The sequence below is a fragment of the Lactuca serriola genome, chromosome 5 (genome assembly GCF_051521515.1).
Source record: "Lactuca serriola cultivar US96UC23 chromosome 5, Lser_US96UC23_V15, whole genome shotgun sequence".
Taxonomy (NCBI): Eukaryota; Viridiplantae; Streptophyta; class Magnoliopsida; order Asterales; family Asteraceae; genus Lactuca; species Lactuca serriola.
The window spans coordinates 241,756,953-241,779,949 of NC_136412.1; positions in this window are offsets into that span (position 1 = coordinate 241,756,953).

The window sequence follows — 22,997 nt, forward strand, 5'->3', positions numbered from 1 at the left end:
GGGACTCGGTGAGTTGGCGACCCAACTCGGCGAGTCCGGTCCACTGAAAGTTGAATTTGACCAGGAAGTTGACTTTGACCAGGGGTAAAATAGTCATTTTACCCTAAGTACAGTTATCAGTGCCTGATCTAGTGTTTTTGGGATTTGTAGCCGGAGAATTCCGGAGCAGTAGTCAGCCAGTTTCAGACTTAGCATCTCAGCAACCAGCATTTCGAGGTAAGTCCTCTTCTAGCAGGAATGGGTTTACGGCCACAATGCCGGCCCGTTTAGATAGCAGAAGTATGTTTTCTTGATGTCTTAGTGATTCAAGCATGTGTTGTTATGTGTAGTATGTCGGGGAAGCCGATACAGTATGTGATTATGCTAAATGATCTTGATATGTTATATCCACTTCATTCCGGACTTCGGTCCGATGCCGGGCGGGGCTTGATGCAGTGGGCGGGGCCCAAGTTACTCCGGACTTTGGTCTGATGCTGGGCGGGGCCCGATGCAGTGGGCGGGGCCCAAGTTGGTCTGGACTTCGGTCTGATGCCGGGCGGGGCCCGATGCAGTGGGTGGGGCCCAGTAATTGTTGTATGTGTTTATTATGTTGATGTGTGGTATGTGGTAGTTTGGGGAGCTCACTAAGCTTTGTGTTTATAGTTTCAGTTTTGGTTTCAGGTACTTCCGCTAACAAGGGGAAGAGCTCGGGTTGATAGCATGGCACACACCACATCTACAGTTTTATCCTGGGAGTTTTATTCAAATATTTTGATATGATATTGACTTCAGTTTTGAATTGATACATTTACTATGACATTTGAGACATATGATTCATGGTTTTGATTATATAACATTTGATATTATGGTTTTTTTTGTAATATTAAAACAAAATTTTTGGGTTGTAAATTCTGGATTTTACATAAGGTCCATTAGAAAGGTTTGGGCCAAATTTGGAAAATTGGGCCATTGATGATTTTATGGACATTATAATGTTGGGCTTTTGTTTTGGGTTTGGGCCTTAGTTTTGGATCATACTAGGTCAGGGGTAAAATGGTTATTTTACCCCATGCATGGATTAAGGATTATGGTATGGGACCCAACTGCTAATTGGGTATATTGATTGGTAGTGGCAGCTCGGGAAGCTGGCGGGGCTGCAGCTAAGGATTTCTTAAGGAAGCTTCTGCATTCGAGGTGAGTCTTCTCAGCATACCAATGGGTCTAAGGCACCAAGGCCATTCCATTTTATGTTATGTGGTATGATAGCTAGCTTTACGTTAGGTGGTATGCTAGTAATTAAATGATATATGGTATGCTAGTTGTCTTCGTGATACTTGTATGGAAGACCATGTGGGGTAGCCCATGGCACAATGGTATAAGACCTTGGGGGGAGCCCACGGCATCCTTACAGGTTTATGTATGTGTTATGTGTGGATATTTCTATGATACATGATATGCTATTTGATTATATATGATATTGGCAGGGAAGACATCGGGGAGAGCCCGTGGCATTGGATGTAAGACCATGTGGGGTAGCCCATGGCATTCCTAGGTAAAGACCATGTGGGGTAGCCCATGGCATTCCTAGGTAAAGACCATGTGGGGGTAGCCCATGGCATTCTTACAGGTTTTATGTATGCATGGCTTATGTGATATGTGTGTAGCTTTAATAGCTAATAGGATATATGATATGTGGATTGTGTGTGTGTGGTATGCTCTGGTAAACTCACTTAGCTTCGTGCTTACAGGTTTGTTTATGGTTTTAGGTATCATCGTTTTGGAAAGGAAGGGATATGATTGATCGCAATGCACATACCTATGATTTCCGCAATGAATGATTTTGGGATAAACTCTGATAAACGATTTGCTTGACTACGATTTGAATGTTTGAATTAAATGGTATCAATGTTTTAGTTATATTAAAAATGAAATTTTTACCCTTGATTTTTGGGTCATTACAAGTTGGTATCAGAGCCTTGGTTTGAGGGATTCGGACATACTTTCGGGTGTATCTGAAATCAGACCGAGGATCTGTAAAGCTGCCAAAAGAAAAATGTTTTAAGTGAAGAATTTCTAAGACAAGAAAGGGTGTGGTGCATGCAATCAGCCGAGCTCGAGTAAGTTTCCCTAGAATACCCACATTTGTTATCTGTTATGATTTGATTATGAATATGTGAATCGCATGCTATTTAGGGCTAGGGGAGATGCCTATATATGTTGTATGAGTTGATAGACTTACATGCAAGTGCTGAGTAGTCAGCAATATGTTGGCATGATATGTGGTGCTTGTAGCCATGAGGATATTGGATGTCATGTTGGAATGAGAATAATAATTGGTATTTGTAATTTCAATGTGTATGTTTTGAAAATTGTATACGGATAGGATCTTATAGCCTTAAAATAATTGATTTGGACTTATTTCCTGTTCCTTGTCTGGTTGTGGTCCTAGGGTAGAGTTGATTATTCGACAGTCTATTAGATCCTATTCTAGGTACAATTTGTATGCATAAGGCAGCCGACAGTGAGGATGGATGGATGTGGACAACGCGAGTCATGACATATGGGCGGAATGTTCTATGATGTTTCTTTAGATAGGAGTGCTACTGCACGAATGCTGCTTGCTTTGTGCTTTGTGGAACTCATGAGTGATGGGAGTCAGCTACTAAGTGGATATGACGATATCCAGGAGGTGGATGGTTGGCATCATGGGGAGTTCCTCAGCAGCTGATGGCAGGGCGAGGTTGGGAACCTAAGAAAGCCTAGGATATGCTCTAGTGAGCGTAGTGGGGCAGTTCGGTGAAGTTGGGAACCTAGGGGGAGCCTAGGAGGTGCTACGGTAGAGATTGTCTTGCTGTTCAACAGACATTTAGTGTACCGGTGGAGTAAGCGACTTAGAGGATTCAAGAGGATTGCTGAGGAAAGTATGGATATGTGTGGAAGGTAGTATTGGGCCCGTCCTACTGAAAGCACATGATCCATACTCGAATCGGTGAGAGTCTTGGAGAATCTGAGAAGCTTATGGGAAGGAGAATTATTGGTTATGCATTGATTGTGGGATTAACTGCTTTGCAGAATAAGGATGAGCGCTCAGGGATGGGACAGAGTTTTGTCCCAGCTCCGGTGGTGAGCCAGTTAGTGGAAGGACAGCGAGGATTTTGAGTTCGCCTCAGATCTTTTGTATCGGGCGACAAGGGTTGATTGTGCAATCTATTTCACATTCGGGTTTGGAGACCAAGTCTCAAGGATAGTTTGTGGCCCGGTTTAGAGCAGAGATTGGTCCAGTTATTGCAGTGTAGTTGTGACGATTGAGCTAGTAAGTGGGTCAGGGTGCGAGACCCTGAATGATACGGATCTCAAAGTCGAGGACGAAGATTGATTAGGAGTACCTCATGAGAGAGGTTCAGTTCAGGCGAATTTATTAGAGGTTCTCAAGCGGAGACCCAAGAGTTTGGAACAACTGTTGAGAGGCCAACAGGGTCGGATCCAGTGCATCGCTTGCCGACGCTGTGCGATGAAGTTTCATTCCAAGGGTTTGGACTATCATTGGGATCAGAATGAGGTGCTACATTATGTTCTCAGGGTGGTCGGGGTACCACAGGAGGAGGTGGTCAGGAACCCTTCAGATGTTTGTGGATATGCTATCTTCATCCATTTCTGGTGGATACCGGGTATTTGTAACGCTTGGGGAATTGTGATGAGTTGGATCTCAGGTTGGTTTTCTGCTATTGTATGGGTTAGCAAGGGTTGTCAGATGCCATTCGGCATGTCGAATAATCTTTTAGGGATCTTCGGGCGGAGGTATCTTGCAAAGTGAGCTCCGTGTGTACCGTGATTGCTCATAGACGTTGTCTAGGTTGTTCAATGATCTAGGTTGCTACAGGTGTAGCAGGTTTGGCCACGTCAACAGGGACTACCCATAGGGGGAAAGTCCGTCATCTTGTCGTCGTGGGCAGATGGGTGACAAGGAAGTCGATTGTCTGATGATCAGAGAGAAGCATTGAGTGCATCCGTTCTGACTATTTTGAGTATCATCAATGGACGAGATGGTAGAGCCAGAGCCCCAGCAGATAGAGTCCCCACTTTGCAGGATCAGACATGAGAGGTCAGAACTTCAACTGGAAAGGGTGCGAGGTATGTACCCTTTTGCCTCCCTACCAACTTTGACTGTATTTAGTAGCGGTTAATTTTTCATCAGCATTAGTAGGCGTATCGTTGGTTGTGGTTGAGTACCATGTGTACCTTCAATAATCGTTATATGCCATCAACATGCCATGGATTTTGGTGGGATACTGCAAGGTCGTCTCTTTGCATGTCACGAAGTTTTTAGTATGCACGTGTCATTTTGGGTATGGCCGGGATTGGTTCAAGGGCTTGTACGGAGGAATTACGACTAGGTTCCAGTAACCTTAGCTATCATGTTTGGAAAGGCTTCCGAGGTTGTCAAGGGAAGAGATAGTTATTGCTGAAGTTTGGATTGGAACATCCGACCTTTGGAATTCGAGACCTGAGTGTGATATCTGTATAAGCAGTTGGAGTCTTTAGCATTGTTGGGATTCAAGAAGTGTTAGCTGGTTTTCGGGAATCATTTTTTTGGAAGGGTTATTTATGGTGTTCAAGCTTTGTTAAGCACCGGCCGTCAGCAGATTGATCATTGGAACGAGAGAGGGTTTGGGAATCCTTCAATTCTCATATGCTGAGCGGACTTAGTTGAATCTAAGTGGGGGAGAGTCATTCAACTATCCAGGATAGTGGTGAGTATGAGATGAGGATGTGCCTCACATTACCATTTGAGGGAGGAAAGGCGGCCTTATGGGCTGACTGAATATAGGATATCATGGTATGGGAGTTCGGGAAACTCCCCAACAATTGCATCGCGTCGTTCTAGCGTCATATAACATGTTTTAGGGGAGGGAACCGGGTAGAGTTACAGACAGTATTTGAAGTTCAGTTGGGAGTATAGACCGCATGAGCGCTCAACGATGAGATATGTTCAGATTGATAGGTGAGCAGTAGGGCTATGGGCAGCGATCATGTAGTATGAAATTGTTGTAAGACTACGGGGGAGCCGTAGCATTCACTGTGAAAGTGTTGTAAGACTACGGGGGAGCCGTAGCGTTCACTAATGGACAATCATGGTGGAAGTGTTGTCAGACTACGGGGGAGCCGTAGCATTAACTAATGATCGGATGGTGTGGGAAGTGTTGTGAGACTACGGGGTAGCCATAGCATTCACGAGTTCTTCGAGTGATTGTGACTATGGTAGACTAGTTCGCGAGGTTCTAGGGAAGCCACAACTTAAGTAGAATCAGGATCGTAGGTGAGTATTCGATCGGTTATTCATGGGCAAGCCCAGATGTTTATGGGAATTTAGGATGGAACCGGTAGAGACTGTTGAGCTAAGGGTTGGACCTTGTGATACATTTTCTTGTGGTTGAGCAGTGCATGTTTCTATAGGGCTACGGCTGGGTAGCCATATTATTGGATCTCATAAGAACCTGGTGATTGGACCGGGTGCGATACTGGAAGTCTCAGGGAATCAGCTAAGGGTATTTATTAAGTGGTCTAGTAAGGGATGTCAGGAAGTCATGGTTCAATATGCAAATTCCGATTCAAGGATCTTTGGATAGGACTGGAGTAACAATTTGAATTTGGTTAGGAACCCGAATCAGAATTCGTATGGGATTTTGTTTCAGTGTGTTGGGATGTGGGAAATCTATATGCCAAGGGCATCGATGACAGAATTCCAGGGTGGTGAACATATTGGTTTGATGGTAGTTTAAGCCATTGTGATGTGTCTCGGGTGGCCCCATCCATAATAGAGCCACGACATGTCGGAATCAGGAAACTGTGGGTCGACGGAGGCCGGGTATGATGTAGCTCTACAACTATTCTGTTAGTATTCACCTTTTGGTGTTGGGTTCAGTGGCGACAGGTTGTCAGCCTATCTCGATCGGATGAATCAATGGGTTGAAGGAGATAGGGCAATTATGGTTGGACGAGGTAATTCTGTCAGAAGGCGCAGGGGACGGTTGAGTGTGTTTTTGGTTCAACAATCGAGTATGTGTGCGGCGTTCTGGACAGTTGGCAAACGGGTTGGGACTAGGGAGGTCCCCGCGTGTTCTCCAGGAAAGCAGCCAGGTGGCAGCAAGAGGAGTAAGAGTGAATTCAGTGATTTGTGGTCTGTATGTGAAATTGTTGGTTATTCAGTAGTCGTAGTTGAACGATGATTTTGTTCTTCAGGAAGCCTGAAGATATTATGAGTGGGAAGTATTCTATCTAGATTGGTTTCTTGTGAGATCAGTTCAATGATGATTCGATGTGAGCAGTCTGTCAGGGAGACAGACCATCTCGAAACTTCAGAATTCAGATGGGGCAGGTGTGGTCAGGTTGTAAGGAATTTGTTCATATCTGTGTTCTAGGACCTTATGAGGATTGGTTCCAGTTGCCTTGAGTAGGCTGTGGTATTCATGGGTTTGTGGCGGTGTTGCCCACTTTTTCTGATATGTCGGGGATGGTGATGCATGATTTCGAGGACGAAATCTAATTTAAGTGGGGGAGGGTTGTAACGCTTTGTTCCGAATTGACTCCTAGTCTGAGGTGGTGGCTCGAAGGTCGGTCATTATAAGGATTATGGCTCTTGGGAAGGTAAGATCTTGCCCCTTTTGGGTGTGGGTGATGTATTAGAAGTGATCCGGGTGTTCGGTTTGTGTTTTGGAGCCTAAGGGTATTCCGGTAAAATGGCAGTTCGGGTTTTTGTGGAAAATGGACTTTTGTTCGGAAGGTATTTAGAAATATATGAGTTGATAGAAGTGTAGGGCTTCTCGTTACCTTTCCGTGGATATAAGGATCGTCGAAAACGGATTTATAACGAAGAAGTTATGGCCTTCGGAAGTTTGGTAGTTTCAGGCTTAGCCGAGTACGCTGGGCGTACTGAACATGATGGTCGCGAATGTTCTTCGAAGTACGCTAGGCGTACGCCAATCAGATCCCAACCCTATTTTAGGGTCTTGGACCATATTGAAACTCCTTATCTCATAACCTAAACCTAATATCTTCAGCCTCCACCCCTCTAAACCATAGAAATCGTGTTATACCATTCATGGTGGCATTTTGGGGTTGCCACCCTTGATGCTATTTGAGTCCCTAAGCCAGAAAGTTGCCATCTTGATGGTCTTAATGGGTTCATGCTTAAGTTAAGGTCACTTTTATGGAAGTAGAATGCCATTTTTGGAGTTTGGGTTTGTTTGGGTCATGCAAAGTCACAAAGTCAGTGAATTTATGGGTTTAGACGTTAAGTATAGCTCAAATTTTTGATTTGGACTTGTTGGATCAAGTATTAAGCACTTAATGGATGTTGTGCATGAGCTGTTTGTACGCTGGGCGTACTATGTAATACGTTGCGCGTACAGTCCATTTGCTCAGTACGCTAAGCGTATAGAAGAGGTACGATGGGCGTATGCTCTCAGGAGGACTTGGGCCTTTGTGGACTTCGGACCTTTAGGCCCTAATGGTTTTGGGCCTGGATTTGCTGATAGTTGGGCGTGAATGCATCTTTGGGCCAATAATGGAATAGTCAGGCGTATTGGGCATTGTGGCCCAATATAGAAAGGAACTTCACATTATGGGCCTCAGTTTGGGCCAATTCTTGGACCAGGTTGTTGTGGGCCTTCGTGGGCCAATTGGGTCAGGATTATTGTCTAAGGAGAAAATTGGGCTTTAGTATAAGGTCCATTAGAAAGGTCTTGGCCCACTTTGGAAAATTGGGCCATTGATGATTTTATGGACATTATAATGTTGGGCTTTTGTTTTGGGTTTGGGCCTTAGTTTTGGATCATACTGGGTCAGGGGTAAAATGGTCATTTTACCCCATGCATGGATTAAGGATTATGGTATGGGACCCAACTGCTAATTGGGTATATTGATTGGTAGTGGCAGCTCGGGAAGCTGGCGGGGCTGCAGCTAAGGATTTCTTAAGGAAGCTTCTGCATTCGAGGTGAGTCTTCTCAGCATACCAATGGGTCTAAGGCACCAAGGCCATTCCATTTTATGTTATGTGGTATGATAGCTAGCTTTACGTTAGGTGGTATGCTAGTTGTCTTCGTGATACTTGCATGGAAGACCATGTGGGGTAGCCCATGGCACAATGGTATAAGACCCTGGGGGGAGCCCACGACATCCTTACAGGTTTATGTATGTGTTATGTGTGGATATTTCTATGATACATGATATGCTATTTGATTATATATGATATTGGCAGGGAAGACACCGGGGAGAGCCCGTGGCATTGGATGTAAGACCATGTGGGGCAGCCCATGGCATTCCTAGGTAAAGACCATGTGGGGTAGCCCATGGCATTCCTAGGTAAAGACCATGTGGGGGTAGTCCATGGCATTCTTACAGGTTTTATGTATGCATGGCTTATGTGATATGTGTGTAGCTTTAATAGCTAATAGGATATATGATATGTGGATTGTGTGTGTGTGGTATGCTCTGGTAAACTCACTTAGCTTCGTGCTTACAGGTTTGTTTATGGTTTTAGGTATCATCGTTTTGGAAAGGAAGGGATATGATTGATCGCAATGCACATACCTATGATTTCCGCAATGAATGATTTTGGGATAAACTCTGATAAACGATTTGCTTGACTACGATTTGAATGTTTGAATTAAATGGTATCAATGTTTTAGTTATATTAAAAATGAAATTTTTACCCTTGAGTTTTGGTTCATTACAGATAAGGAGCTTAAATAGGGTCCAAGACCCTAAAATAGGGTTCAGGTCTGATTGGTGTACGCTCAACGTACATATGGTATGCCCAACGTACTTCGAAGAACATTTGCGACCATCCTGGTCAGTACTCCCAACGTACTCCAAAGTACTCCCAACGTATTGCCTTCTTCACTAGTACACCCAGCGTACTTGGCTAGCCCTGAAACCACAAAACTTCCGAAGGCCATAACTTCTTTGTTATAAATCCGTTTTCGACGATCCATATATCCACGAAAAGGTAAAGAGAAGCCCCACACTTCTATCAACTTTATTCCTCCTAAAGCCCACTCGAACTCATATCCAAATTAATGAAAAGCCTTACCAGCGCCTTTAACAATACATTTAGGCTCTAAAGTACAAACCAAACTCTTTTATCACACAACGTACCTTACCAACATCCCAAAAAGGGACTAAACCTTTATCCTTCAAAGCCTTAAAACCCTCTCATACTCGGATTAAGGCCCACATGCCTTAAATCAGAAAACAATCTGCACCAGGATGTTACACCAAAGGGGCGGACCAACTATGTGCTGAAGGCCGTGTGGACTAACCATGTGTTGAAGGCTGGGGCAGACCAACTTTGTGTTGAAGGACAAAAGGGCGGACCAACTTTATGTTGAAGGCCATGTTGTTTTCATGAATTGTTGGATTAAGGTGTCTAAGGCAATAACTAAATTGGTATATTCTTGTGATTAGAAACAAAGCCCTTTTTAGGTTTCCCTCATAACTAGAACTTGATTAGAATGACATTTATAGAGGGAGAATGGTTTATTAGATTATTATATTATTAGCAAACTAATTGGAAATTATGAGGAAATGTTTTTTTTAATATATGATTAATAAACTAATTGGAAATTATGAAGCAAAGTCTAAAGAGACCCCTTGGGAATTGATTTTCGTGGATACTATAACATCCCAAAAAATCATAATAATTTTTTTTCAATTTAAGTAAAAAATCATTGTTTTAATCAAACCCAAGTCATAAAAACCAAATATCCAAATACAACTATCCCAAAATCAGAGTATCTTAAAATCTCTAAAACATATCACTGAAGGATGTGTACGATCACACCTTCGCCTTTCCCCAATCCTCTGAAGTACCTGAAACATAACACTTAAACTGTAAGCCAAAGCTTAGTGAGATCCCCTAAAATACCCCACACAACAGAACATATACAACATGCATGCTAGGCCCACATTCATCGGACTGGAATACCCTACGGTCCACAACTATCGAGCTGGATTATACCCACCCCACAGTCATCAGACCGGATTGCCTCGGACCAATCAGTCATCGGACAGGAATGCCACGGTCTGTTGGCTTACGCACATAACAGTAAAGCCTCAACCCATACCGCACTATGTTGACATATGCAACACATAAAATCATATAACAACACAAATAAGCATATAGATCTATAGATGACTAGAGCATAATAACATTCCATATACTAGGATACATAACCCAGTGGGCCGACATTGGTGCCTTCGACCTATGAGTACAACGAGGAAAACTCACCTCATAGTCTGAAATGTGGTTGAACAGATCAGTGCTCCAACTTCTGACTCTATCGGTCATCTATACAATAAACAATGACCTAAACTCAAACCACTACTCAAATTATCCAAAATGCCCCTAAGTCAAACTTGGTCAAAATCCCGGTCAAGGTCAAATTCAAAAAGTCAAAGAATCAACAAAGACTAAGTACGCCTAACGTACTCAATCAATACGCTTAGCGTAATAGATCCTTGTTCAAAATCACGGGGCTTCAACCAGTTACACGCAACATACCACTAGGTACACCTAACGTACTCAATTAATTCCAATTCTTCCATTAAGTGCTTATTCCATTAATATTTCACATCTAAAGCTTGGATCTAGTCTAAAATATCATTCTAAGTCATAAAGTTTCCAACTTTATGACTTTCCATGCCTAGAAGGAGTCCAAAAACCAAAACCCTAACTTAATACACAAACCAAAGCATCATAACTCTTGCATGAAGGGAAGAAAGGGATCAATATCACATATTTATGGTTCCTAGCACTCAAAAACATCTGAAAGGACAACTCTTATGCATTAGAGTAAGCTATACTCCTGAATACCAAGATTATGGGACAAAAATGCATAAAAACTTAAGAACTAGTAAGATCCACTGAAAACATTCATCAAGTTCCAAGATTTATATGCTTAAGGGATGCTTGAGGGTGAGATACTTATGGATCTAATTTGCCTTGAGCTTCCAAGATGATCTACCACCTTCTTCCTCCCAGGACAAGAATACACTCTTTTCAAGCTCAAAATCACACACCAAAGAACTAGGGTTTGCAAGGGATATTTTTGGGAGATGGAGGTTGATGGAGGAAAAGATTTTGAGGGCATAAGGATGCTTAAATAGTGGTCAAACCCTAAAAATTAGGGTTTGCTCACCTGCCAAGTATGCCCAACTTACTCACATGCACATACGACCCTTTTTAATGAGCACACCAAGCATACGCCCCAAGTACACCTGGCATAAGGACCAATTTTGCAAAACAATTATACTTTTGGGTTAAGAAGGAAAATACTTGATGTCTAAATGTTACAATTGTCCCCCACTTGAATCAGACTTCGTCTCGAAGCCTGATGCTGTGAATAAGTCAGGGTAGTGCTCTTGCATCTCTGCCTCGGGTCCCCAAGTCCATTCGGAACCCTTTCGATGCTGCCACTGAACCTTGACCAATGGGATGACCTTGTTGCGCAAGGCCTTCGTCTTCCTATCCAGAATCGCCACTGGTCTCTCAACATAGTTCCAGCACTCATCAACCTGAATATCGTCCAATGGAACCACTGCCGAATTTTCTGCTACACACTTCCGTAGCTGAGAAATATGAAAGGTGTTGTGAATCTTCCTGAGCTCCTCAGGAAGATCCAACCAATAGGCTACCCTGCCTACCCTGGCCACTACTTGGAACGACCCGATGAATCGGGGCCCCAACTTGACCGTATTCCTAAAATCTATTACACCCTTCCAAGGTGATACCTTCAGTAAAACCATATCGCCGACCTGGAACTCCAACTCGGATCGACGTCTATCATCATAATTCTTTTGCCGACTCTAAGTTGTCCGCAACCTCTGCCTGATCTGTTGGATAAGAGTTCTTCCCATAATCCCGTGACCGACCTCCCCCCAACAAACTGGGGTACTACACATCATCCCATAAAGAAGCTCAAATAGCAGAGAACCTATACTGGAGTGATAACTGTTGTTGTAAGAGAACTCAACTACGGGAAGGTAGGAGTCCCAACTCCCACTAAAATCTATGACACAAGCTCTTAACATATCTTAAAGTATCTGAATGGTCTACTCGTTGTAGCCATCAGTATACGGATGATAAGTAGTGCTAAAGTGCAATCACATACCAGTTCCTTGTAGAACCTCAACCAAAATTGAGAAGTGAACCGAACATCTCGATCAAATAAAATGGAAACTAGAACACCATGTTGAGCGACAATCTCGCACACATACACATCTGCCAATTTCTCGGCCGAGGAGCTCTCCCGAATAGCTAGAAAGTGAGTACTCTTTTTTAACGCCCTGTTTCGAGTCGTGACCCGAAGATCAATTATCATAAGGCTTCGGGCTTTATGGGAAGAGATTTTTAGACCCATTTGGATGTGGGAAATGTAGGTTATCTAATCCAAGATTTAGGTTTGTGCTTCAGAGCCCAAGGGTATAATGGTAAAAGTTGTGGTTCGGATCTTTCATGAATTTAGGATTTAAGTTCAGAATGTTTTAAGGAAAAGGAGAGTTGACAGGAGTGTAGGGCTTATCATTACAGTTCTAAGCATATAAAGAACATTGAAAACGGATTCAAGATGAAGACTTTATGACCTTCAAAAGTTAGGAGGATTATGGGTTTGTCTAGTACGTTGGGCGTACATAGTGTACATTGGGCGTACTAGGCTTAAGTGATCGTAGGTGTTTAACCTAGTATGCTTGGCGTACGTCCACCATGCTTAAACCCTAAAAATTAGGGTTTAGGCCCTGTTTAAACATCTTAACTCATGGAAACCCTCCCCTTATTCAGCCTCTGTCTGTAACGACCCGAAAATCCTTCCGTTAACGGCGCTAAACTTATGTTACCCGAGAATTACTTGCACCAAAGCTATTTTGATTATGCGAGTATTAAAAAGGAATAATTAAAAAAAAAAGAGATATTAATTAATATCTAAAAGAAGTAATTTATATTTATTGGGTATATAATTTAATTAAATGATTTTTGGTGGGAAATTGAGGTAATTTCTAGGCATTAAAAGGTTTATTATGAATTGAGGGGCCAAGGTGTCATTAAAAGAAACTTGAATTATTAACTTATTAGGGTTAGGGTAAAGGGGGTTCAATATGGAGAATTAAGGGACTAGATTTTAAAATTCGGGTGTAACCCCCATGATAGAGGAATCGACAAGTTTTTTTTGTGATTTAAGGATCGTACATTTTTTTTGCACAATCCCATTTATCCCTTGGTGTAATCGATTGTGACTTCTCCTTGGTTGTACTGTGCGTTGATCCAAAGAAAGAAAAAGAAGAGGCCGATCGCTTGGAGGGTGGGAAGAAATCATGAACGGGAAGAGAATGGGGGGGGGGGAAGATAAGAGAGTAGGATTGTAAACCAAGAAACAACGAGTGTGGGGCTACGATTTTGATTCAGTTGGGGGCTAGGAATCGATCTTGGTAAGCCTCTAATTTCTTTCTTATGTTAATTCCTTTCCAATTGATGAGGAATCGACTGATTATCTTGCCATTTTGCTTCATTTTTGATGTTTTTTTTCACGTCTTCTTTCTCCTTACAATCTTTGAATGTTCATATGGTTTTATTCTAGTTTTATTGGGTGTATTTTGATGGTTTGTTGCTGTCAAATTTTTTTCATGAACACTCTCAAAAGTTTTGTTAATCAATCCCATGAATTGTTCAAGGTTTTGGAGTCATTATCTTCTTTGTTGTTGTTAAAACTATTGGATTATGTGTCGAAGCCCATAACTATAATTGATATATACTTGAATTGATAGTGGCACGGTGCTTTTGGGTTGCCCTTATAACTAGCAACTAGACATAATGACTTTTGGAGAGAGGTTGAATTTATTATTTGATTAATAAATTGAAATAAATGATTTATTAATGTATTATGAAAATAATATATTAATTAGAAATCATATTATTTAATTAATAACCAATCATAAATTTGATGGGTTTTGTGCATAAGAACAATCCTATGTGCTCATACAAACCCTAATGCTTGGATCTAGGTTTCTCTATTGTACATGCTTTGAATCCAAGACTAATAAACTTAGATCTAACATATTATAAACTGAATTAGGGTTTAGAGAATTACCTTTGATTGTTATATAGCAATAACAATCAATTCCTTGCTTGGATTGGCCTTAGAAAGCTTAGTGCCTCAAAGTGAGCGTGGGTTTAATCCAATACTCTAATCTTATCAAAGCACTCATGAACTCTGCAGCAAACTTGTGCTATGTCTGTACACTTCAGACAATCTACAGACAGATTCATGACAGTCTTCCTTCATACTTACTTCCAACGTATGATCGACTGTGGATGTTTGAATAACCTAGTTATTCTGGAAGTCAAAACATGCAAACTGAAACATAACAATATTGCTTAATCCTATATGGCCCCAAACTTGTGAGAGTAAATAAAACACTTCTATTTATCCACCATATTGATTACTCATTACTTACCATTTAATGTTTCGGATAATCAACTCATTACTTGAATTACAACAACAAATGTCCCATGCTCTAAGCATGCACACTTTGTTTCCTATGGTCCATGCTTTGTGAAATAAACCTTTTCAATGATGCTCATTTCACAATTCCTTAATCCCCATTGTTAGTGTAAGAACACAAGGTTCTTGCCACTACTAGAATATGCTAGATTCTAACATTTTACGCAACGATCCTTTCGCAAAGTCATAGCACAAAAGTCACCAAGACTTGGCCAATGAAATTACAAGGTACTCTATCGCAAATTGTTACAAGACAATTCTATAAACATGAAGTCTCACATTCAAAGTATATTCCTTTGAACATCCTTCTTGCATAAAAGTTTCTAATCTAGACATAGATTCTTAATATGCAACCCCCAATATGGAAACATTTCCACATTTGCCATATGACAACTCATTCTTAATAGAATCTTATCTATTCATAATAATGTCGATATGGTCCATCCAATACCATACTTCCAACTACTTACAAGCGACCAATCCTCAGCGAACTTTGGATTGTCCTTTGATAGTTGTTCAATTATTTTATTCAAAACCAATTCTAGTCCTTTTTCCCTCTTAATGCGCTAGACATTTGGAAAAAAATTTAGAATGGTAAAATATTATAGCATTTACAATCAATCCTATACCCGAAGCGTATGGGACACTATGCATAATGTCTTACATAAAGATATGATACTTTACCAATCTTTTGCCATAATATTTTATGTATCATGTTCTCACAATTCGAACTATGAAGAAGGATGTCGTAATCATAATCGAAATTTAAGAACACACAATGTATCCTTTGACTGAAGATATTAAAATTTCTCAATCTAAGCTTTAGATTTTGAAACGAAGTAAAATATTCTCTCCCTTAATTATATCAAAACAACTTTTCAACCCATGCAACTTTGCAAATTGAATCTTTGTTTTTCTATAATTAATATTGCTAACTTGCAATACTCGCCATAATAATCATACAATCATAACACTTATGCTCCCACTATCATGATGATTATTATCATATAAGCATAACACTTATGCTCCCACTAGCTTTGACATGTATTCAGAAAACAAATGAACTTTCAGAAAACAATGCCTATTGAATTTCTGAAATTCATATTTCTAATACCATATGCTTCGATAAGCCTTTATCTAGGCTTCTTAACCTTATACACTTTTGTCTTAGATAGCTCATATGTGTGTTTAAACAATTTAGAACTTATGTTACTAAGTTCCAAATGTTGAAACTAATTGCCAAATCTCATAATTCGAACTATGGAAAGGGATGCCGTAACCATAATCGAATTTTGAGAATACAATTTTCACAATCACTATCTTCTTAAAATCTCTTTTAGTGAAAGCATTTCCTCACAATCATTTTCATAAAGGAGAGAATCTTATGACACTTAGATTTTATGGTGTATGAGTTCCTATCCATGTGAATTTGCCAAAACCAAGGTTTGCGACAAATCCAAACTCATATGGACTGAAGTTTCTTAATCTTGATTTCTTGCCTTATGGTAACATGAGTTCCCACCATGTCTTCCAAGTAGTTTAGTAACTTGTCCTTACATATCAATGTACTTTCCATCGACAAAGGCTCTAGTATGCATTCAAATGAGAACTCATAGAACTCACATACGCAATTAACTCAATTGGAATGGCACAAAAACAAAATAATGTCAGCACGATAGGTTGCAAACCTCAAGTCGTGTGCTAGTGATGATCGATAAGGTATATTCTTGATTTGTTCTTGAAACCTTTCAAGACCATTAAGACTCCCACTGACTCCTTGACATATAAGATTCTCTTGTCAAGAAACATTTCTTGACAAAGCAAATATTCAAGAGTTAGTGTAGTTCTTATCAAGACAAAACACTTCACAAATTGGTCCTAGTTGGTCTCTGTCTTATCCAAGATAGCACAACTTACCAATTTCAAATGTGCAAGAATAAGAAAACTTTTCCAAGTTCCACATTTGATGAGTGTTATAAACCTACTTAATACTTTTCACTCAATGTCACAATCTTGAAGTATGACTCTAAGACTTGATATTGGAACGAAGTATGATTGACTCTTTGATTTAACCATTTCTACAATTCTCGATTCCTCTTCTTAGACATGCAAATGCACTAAGACTCACTTAGAGGATCAATTGAGATATGGTTCTTAATCATTAAGACTTCATCATAAAACACAATAAAAGGTACTCTCCCTTCTTCTTAGAATGGAGAAACTTTTATCTTTCTGCCTTCTTGATTCTTCTTATTCGTTCTGCTATTGATTGAAACTATTTCAGTTAACTTAGAATTATACTCAATCTTATAAGTATAACCATATTTACTAAACTTTAGTAAATCATGACGAATATCTTTGTCACTCTTGTGGTAGACTTGATCAATGTACGACCTAGTGTACTCGATCTCCTAGTCCTTCAATTGACACTTTGTCAAAGAATTAGTCTAAATTTCCCAAATGTGAAAGTTTTTCATTCATCATACAATACACGTTGCATGATTCCAAGTTTCTGTCCAACTGAAACTTGGGCGATGAGAAACTCTCCCTATTTGGTAAACTTTTGACATTTCCACAAATAACATAATTAAGAATCAAATCCATTTTGCTAATAATAGAAGTACACAAACATCAATTTTTCATATATTTCATTGCAAGGATAAACAAACAAGATAAAAAACCAAAATTTATTTTATTCATAAAAAAACAGCGGAAAACATGTCCTTACAATGCAAAATTCAAATGAAAACTATGTAATCATATACTCCTAACAAATCTATCATAACTTCCTAAGCTCAAAATCTGATCTTCAAATTCATGCGATCGAAATCCATTTCTTCGTGATCAGACTCATCTTGCTCTTCCATCAAACTTCCTCTCTTTTCTCTAATCCTGCAAAACATGCAAATGTAATCTTATCACATTATGAATAAAGAATAGGAATTTAAATGGAGTTAGATAGTGGATTTTATACCTGAAGTAGAGCCATACTTATCGACTCTCCTATCTCTTAGATTCTTCAGGTCCTTCGGGCAGCTTCGTATCCATTGCCCCTTCTCTTGGCAGCAGGAACAGGTGGTGTCCATGGAAGCATGGTTGGTTGAGTTATCAGACAAATATGCTCCATTACTTCGCCAAATCATTTCTGATTCAGCAGAAATAAGCATGTAAGTCAAGTCAATGAGGGTTGCGTCAAGTTTCATCATATAATACTCTCTTATGAACTTATCATATGATTCAGGGAGTGACTGAAGAACCCAGTCCACAGCCAACTTATTTGAGATAGACGCACCCAACATAATCAACCTATCAATGTGTGATTTCATCCTTAGGATGTGAGCACACACGGGTTTGCCATCTTGATGTTCCATTTCCAATAGGGACTCGGTGATCTTGAACCTTTCAAATATTCGATCATTAGGGTTAGGGAGAACAACGGGAGGAAGAGGAGGAAGTGAAATCAAGCTAGTCCACAGTGATCCTTCACTTTGAATCAAGCTTTCACTTTCATTAGGAACACTTTTTCCTTGGGATTCGGGAATACCACGGTTAGAGTCAGACATCTACAAAACAAGAGAAAATTCAAGTTAAGTTGATTGAGTCCTTAATAAAATACCCAAATGAATCATTGAGGCTAGGATCCAACACAATATTCTACAACCTAGAAAAGGGATGCCGTAATCTAGTTGCAAAATATTTGAAGGTAGGTAAATGACGAGTTACCAATTTCCACCATGAAAAACAAAAAAGAAGATTATGTTTTAAATGAATTGAAACTCCTAGATCTTTTGAGATTCATTGAACTTTTCAATGGCATGTTTAATCTCGATTATGCCCTACTATTTGTGACTGGGATGCCGAGGATCACAAATAAGGTGTGAATAACCATACGAATCACGTGGTGCACCCAATGCTACAATCACCTAATCAATGTGCCGGTTAGCCACACACGCTCCATTGATCTATGGCAAACATCGAGTCACCCTTCGCTACCAATGTCATCCCCAAGTTAGTGTGCCGGTTAACCACACACGCTCCACTAACGTTTGACAGGGGTACGAAGTGTAATTCTATGGATTAGCATACAATTACACATTTTTCCTAAAGTAACTATGATTTGGGAATTTGAAAAAGCATTTAGTTACTTTGTACTTCATTATACTTATAATGGAAGGTTTCTGTCCTATCCTACCCGTTCGGCTAACGACCCTCCACTAGTCAAGAGTGCGGTGGGTAAGAGTGGATACCCATTCAATCGCCATTTTATAGGCAATTTCCTTAAACACCCCTTATAGACCAGCTTCGTGAATGAGGCCTACTAACGGTAAGACTGACTGTTTACTCATATATAATACTAGACTTTTAATGTTATATATATAGTATAGGGTGTATTTTACACTTTTAAAATACTAGGTGGTTTAACTTAGTAAATTATACTTTTAATTTAATTAAATGTAAACCAAAAACTTTATGAGTTTATTAAATCACTTTTAATTATACACTTTAATTAATTAACAAAACCATAAGGGTGTGATTCGAACTTTTCAAATTACTAGGGTTTTAGAATTTAACATTTCAAAATTAAACTTATAATCAACTTATAAATTCCAAAACTTGAGGTAAAGTTTTGAAACATTTCAAAACATTATGGATCGAATAACAAATAATTCAAATTAAACAATTAATTTCATAATTATCTATATTTGACCTAATCTTATCTTAGTCACTAGATAATTACCAAATAATTTGAAATAATCCATATTTATCATATAAACAACCAATATTTAAAAGATTTGAAATTATCTATTGTTTTGGCAAGGATAATCATTAATTTAAGATAAAAATCGGATTTTAACTTCATAAAACAAATTAAGCATCAAGTCCAAGTCAAAACAGCAGCCAAAACCCGAAAATCCCTCTGTCTGACCCCTGGACTCGCCGAGTCAGGGACTGGACTCGCCGAGTCAGACAGACTCGCCGAGTTCATCCACTGACTCGCCGAGTCAGGTCGGGCAGAGGCCAAAAATTCGTTTTTCAGTAAATAAAACAGATATGCATCAAATACAACTGAAACCAATCAAGGCTCTGATACCACTGATGGGTTTTGTGCATACGAACAATCCTATGTACTCATACAAACCCTAATGCTTGGATCTAGGTTTCTCTATTGTACATGCTTTGAATCCAAGACTAATAAACTTAGATCTAACATATTATAAACTGAATTAGGGTTTAGAGAATTACCTTTTATTGTTATATAGCAATAACAATCAATTCCTTGCTTGGATTGGCCTTAGAAAGCTTAGTGCCTCAAGTGTTGCACCTCTAATGGAGTCACAAACACCATATACAACTTGGATGAAGAGGAGAAGAAAGGAGGCTGCCCAAAAACGACTAGAAACCCTAGAGAATCAGTCAAAACCCTAATGGACAGCTTAAACTCTAAGCAGCCCATGGAACCTTCTGGATAAAGACCATGGACGAAAATATGATGGGCTTCCATCATAATTTCGTTCACCCCTTATTCCTTTAGCATTCCTTAGCCCAATAACTCAATTATCCAATAATTGCAGTCCAATCCCCTAAATTTAATTAATCTCTTTTTACCACAAAATTAATTATCAATTAATTCTTGACTAATATTAATTAAACAATATGATTTCTCCTTTAATATATTATTCTCATAATATATTAATAAATCACACTTAAACCTCTCTCTCCTTAATTCATCCTACATATTGCTATGGTGAAGGCAACCCAAAAGGACCATGCTCATAATCGGGTCAAGTACATACTAAAATAGTTATGGACTTAGACACTAATCCAACACAATTAATTGGAATTAATTGAATTAATTAAAAGTGAAGGGACTGTTTGGCAGTTTATTGATAGTTGATGAAAGAGGCTCTAGAACCTCCCTAGAAAGGGTTGGACGAAAACTTCTAGGAAGGACCTAGAATTTTCGTCCAAGGGCTCCTGGATGGGGATTCTTGGGCTGCTTGGTCCTTAAGTTAAGGAATTAGGATTTCATCATAAAACCCTAGCATTGGCTCTAAGCTACCTCACTATATAAGGAGCCTTACCCCTTCTCATTTTCAGCAACCTAGAAACCCTAGAAGGAAATCCAAAAAATCTCAAGCCTCCTCCCCTCTCTCCTCTCTCATCCTCTTGCTTAGTTTGGGTGTGATCTACTAGATGCGTGACACTTGTGACGCTTGCTCTCAAGGTTCAAGAAGACTTGGATTTTCATTGTTATTACTATATAACAATCAAACGTATGTTTCCTAACCCTAGATATGTATTTTGAAAATAATATAGATCTCTTAGGGTTTTCCATTTGATGTTCAAAAGTTGTATGTTCAATTAGAGAAAACATAGATCCAATAATTTAGGGTTGCATGCACACATATGAAATAGTTTGTTATGCTCAAAACCCATCAGTGGTATCAAAGCCTTGACTTGTTTCTATTGAAGTTGATTGTAATTGTTTGAATTTGATCAATTAGGGTTTATGGTAATTAACCCCTTTGGACTTAGGATTTTTCAAAATTAGGGTTTCTTAACCCTTGATTTTGAAATTTTGGAAAAGGGTTTTAATCCTTTCCCTTGTCCTACAAGCTTCAAATTTTAGGGTTTCCTAACCTTCTAGATTTTCGAAATATGACAAAGATTGAAATCCTTGCCTTCCTCCCCAAGATTTGACATCTTTTGAAAATTAGGGTTTCTTATTTTTGGCAATTATCTCCTTATTTAATTAACTAGATAATTATAAATTTTGAAGAATCCCTCCCATGATTTTCGAAATTTAGGGGGAGTGGATTAAGTTAAATTATCTTGATTAATTTAATTGGCTAATCTGTATCTTATTTAATAAATTAATTAAATGTTTAATTAAGATAAATTATTAAATCATGTGGTTTAATTTTAAATTTAAATTAATGATTTTAATTTTTGAAATTTAATAATTAAACCTAGTATTTTAAAATGTTTAAAATACACCTTATACTATATGTAAAATTAAATGTTTAATATTTACTATATGTATAAGACAAGTCAGTCGAACCACTAGTACACCTCATTCACGAAGCCAGTCTATAAGGGGAGTTTAAGAAATTGGCCTATAAAATGACTGCCATTGGGTATCCACTCTTACCCACCGCTCCCTTGATTGGTGGAGGGTTATTAGCCGAATGGGTTTGATAGGACAAATAATTCTTATTAATAAGTATAATGAATTATAAAGTAACTAAAATGTTTTTATAAAATTCCCAATCTTAGTTACTTTAGGAAAAATGTGAATTTGATGCTAATCCATAAAATTGCACATTGCACTTTATAAGTCGTAAGTGGAGTGTGTATGGTTAACCGACACACTAATATGGACTAATAAAGGGTGGCAATGGGTGTCTCGCAAATTATCATTGATTAATGGAGCGCGTGTGGCTAACCGACACATTAATTAGATGATAAATGACATCGAGAGTACCAAACTAATTTGCATAGTTAGTCACCTCTTGTTTGTGATCCTCGGTATCCCAGTCACATATGGAAGTGCATAATCGAGATTAAACATGTCATTGAATAGTTCAATGAATCTCAAAAGATCTAGGAATTTCATTAAAAACCTAACTCGTTTAAATTTAATTTTTCGTGGTGAAATTGGTAAATCGTCATTTACCTACCTTTATTTATCTCACAATTAGATTACGACATCCCTTTTCTAAGTTGTGAAATATATATTTGGATCCTAGCCTTAATATTTCATTTGGACGTTATATTATGGATTACTCCTATCTAAACTAAAACTTGTCCTTCTTCTCTTTTAGATGTCAACTCCCAACAATGCTTTTGGTTCCTCCTCCAACAAGAACTTCTCATTTTTGAAAATATGCTCGAGAGCTTTTGATGGCACCAATTATAATGATTGGATGTGTAACATCAAAATGGCTCTACATTTCGAGGAAAAATAGTATGTGCTCGAAAAGGAACTTCTCGAAATTGATGAAACCAAAGCTACTGCCGCAGAACTAGCTGAGTTTAGGAAGCACTAAAATGATGCAACCAAAGTGGCATGCATCATGGTGTCTACTATGACTCCTGAGCTTCAAAGGTTCTACCAGGATTACTGGCTATACGAGATGAACAAGGACTTGGTGGGAAAGTTCCACCAACGAGCTCGTCAAGAAAAATATGAGGTAGTAAAATCCCTCACCACTAGCAAGATGAAAGACAAAGAGTCCGTCAGTAGCCACATGAAGAATGCAACGATACGTGGAGCGCTTGGTAAAGATAAATGTGAACTTTGATGAGGAATTAGCTATTGATATAGTCTTGCACTCATTGCCCACTTGTTATGATCGGTTTATCCTAACTTATCATTTGAAGTCATACTTGCAGTTATAGTTATTAGTGGTTAACCATCACACTAATATGGACGAATAGTTATTCATCCAAGGGCTCCTG